The following is a 2,858-nucleotide window of genomic DNA, read 5'->3' on the forward strand; positions in this document are numbered from 1 at the left end:
CTATAAAATAAGACTTCATCCTCACTTGTAATGGACGGAGAACAAACATTCAATGAAGAGATCAGTTTCTATACTTTCTCTATATCTCAATTCCCTCTCTACAATTTCCTCTAGATTTATAACACGTTATCAGCACGAATTCGCTTTAATGATACCAGCTGAATTCTTTGATGAAACCCAGATTTCTTATCCCTCCTTCCTTCCATCCATCATCTTCTGCAACTGCAAATCTGCAAGTGTGTAGTTGTAAAATAATCAGAGCTGGAGATGGTCTCTGTTCCTGCCCCACTTATACATATATTAGTGAAGCTTCTTACTTGCCACCAGAAAATCAACAGCCTGAAGAGGTGTCAATATGTTCACAAGCTCCTTGACAGTACTTAGCCTCAATTGATCTGCCTCCTCCAAAATTCTCACCATGGCTTGGCCATGCTCATCCAGAGCCTCCTCCACATCTCTGTTCATCTCCCCAAGTTGGATCAAACCCTTTGCAATCATTGCAATTGGCTGGTTTGCTATGTCCTCTTGCAGAGCTGCCAGCTCCCCTGTCAACCTCTCACAACCTCTTCTCCCCAATTTTGTCCATCAAATACCTCACAAACCCAGAACGTAGTCGTAGAAAATGGCATCGATTGCTAGAGTAGATCTTGACGGCAACCCAATAAAGCCAATGATATTGGTTGAACTAAGCCTTTGTGCTGCTGTTGCAATTGACTTTGCAGTAAGCCACTAAAAGTTGTTGAAAGGCTGGTGTTGATTTGATGCAAGGCATTGGAGATCTAGCAAGCATGCCTAAAAAGTGAGCCTATGCTGGAGTATATTTATTGAAAAGTGGGATACACAGCAAGTTGATCAGCCTAGTGGAAAGCAAAATCCTACATGGAAGTAAAGGAAACAAAGGATTATTGCCAGGTATGTGAACACCCACCGAAATAAAGGGATAAGTACCCTGCCTCACTCTATCTCCTTCAATTAATTACATTATTAAATACCTACAGAATTTAATACTCATGACCAGTGTAGATTGCATGTGGAAAGAAGAAAAGCCAACGTGATATATCTAGCTTTCCACTAATATATCAGTATAATAATATTATACTATTTGATCGTGGTGTTGATAAGAACCCACAAATAATTGTCTTTACTTTATCCATATATATGGTAATTTTATAGACGGTTTCACCTCATATATATATATATATTTTTTTGTGGTGGTTTTATCCACACATTTATTTTATTTACTGTATGGTGTAGGTTCATTACCCATACGACAGTATTTATTTAAAAGGGTGGTGCGGGTTTATCGTCCATGCCTTTACTTTTATTTAAATGTATGTGGCAGAATTAGTGCCCATACAAGCACGTTTATTTTATCGCAAATTTACTTTTACTTAAAGTATGATGTGGAATTAACTCACATACTTTATGAATTTATTTTACCGCACATTTAATTTTATTTAAAGTATGGTGCGGGATTAACGTCCATACAGCAAGCAATTTAATTTATGAATTTATTTTACCGCACATTTACATTTATTTAAAGTATGGTGCGGGTTTATCGTCCATACCAGTAATTTATTTACCAGTAATTTATTTACAAGCAATTTATTTTATGGATTAATTGTGTGGTATGATGAGTTTTTTTTCAGTATACAGATCATGACCAGAAGTTCCTTGATCCTCATCATACAATTACATCAGGACTTGAAGATCCTTGATGATGATATTGATATGAGAGCTGGCAGTCTCTCCGGTACTATATTTGTAAACATGTGATTGGACTTGAGGGTCCTTGATCCTGACATGTAAATAAGGACCTGGGGTTCCTTAATAATGTAAAAGTACCGTATTGGTTAATAGTGCTGTACACATGGATAATAACTGTACTGGCAAATGTACTGTACACATGAATAGATACGTATTCATGACTTGATGAATAGTACCGGATATATGAATAGTGACGTATACATAAATATTAACCATTTTGGGTAAACCGTCACTATATACAAAAGGGAACTTGCAGTTCCTTAAACTCATGGATGAGCAATTAAATGAGATGCCAGAAGTTCCTCAAAATATGGACAATTATGTAAGGGCTTGAAGTCCCAAAATATGTACAGAAAATTGTAAAAATGTCCATACCATGAGAATATGTGATTTTGGCCCGAAGTTCAAAATCTAAGGGGATTGAATGTCCATACCATGAGAATATGTGATTTTGGCCTGAAGTTCAAAATCTAACAGTGTTGAGAACCTAAAGTTCCAACAATTAAATGGACAACCCTTGAGGTATTATTGCAAATTGTGGTACACCACATATTTCTTTGGCATAAGAGAATGATGAATTTAATAAAGTTCGATTATGTTATAATCGACACCTCAAGGAAGAAATATATTTTGTGAATTTCGGTTGTTAAGAATACACCGTGAAATGGATAATATCAGTATAAACCTCAAATGATGAATTGAGGCTCCCCACATATTTTGTTATATCTGGGCCGGAAGCCCATGGATCCAAATATATGAGAGATCCTGAACTTGAAGTTGTGGGTATATAGTAGTTAATGCTCTTCACTACTATATTGTGATATTAGCGTGACTTTTACTCAATCCATATTTCATGTCCATTTGAAAAGGGCGAATAAATTCTGAGTTTGTGTTTAGCCCGGGCCAGAAGTTACGGGCTCACATGCGTTGAAATATGAAATTTGGGAGAGTTGATGTGGTTATTTGAACCTATAAGGCACAAGGTTCCAAACCGTCATTTTGAAAAGACGTAAAAACCACAGGTGCAAGTTTAAGAATGTGCGCAATTATTATAACAGAAAATGAGCATACAACAGATAGATTTTTTCCAC

The sequence above is a fragment of the Prunus dulcis genome, unplaced genomic scaffold, assembly GCF_902201215.1.
Source record: "Prunus dulcis unplaced genomic scaffold, ALMONDv2, whole genome shotgun sequence".
Classification (NCBI taxonomy): domain Eukaryota; kingdom Viridiplantae; phylum Streptophyta; class Magnoliopsida; order Rosales; family Rosaceae; genus Prunus; species Prunus dulcis.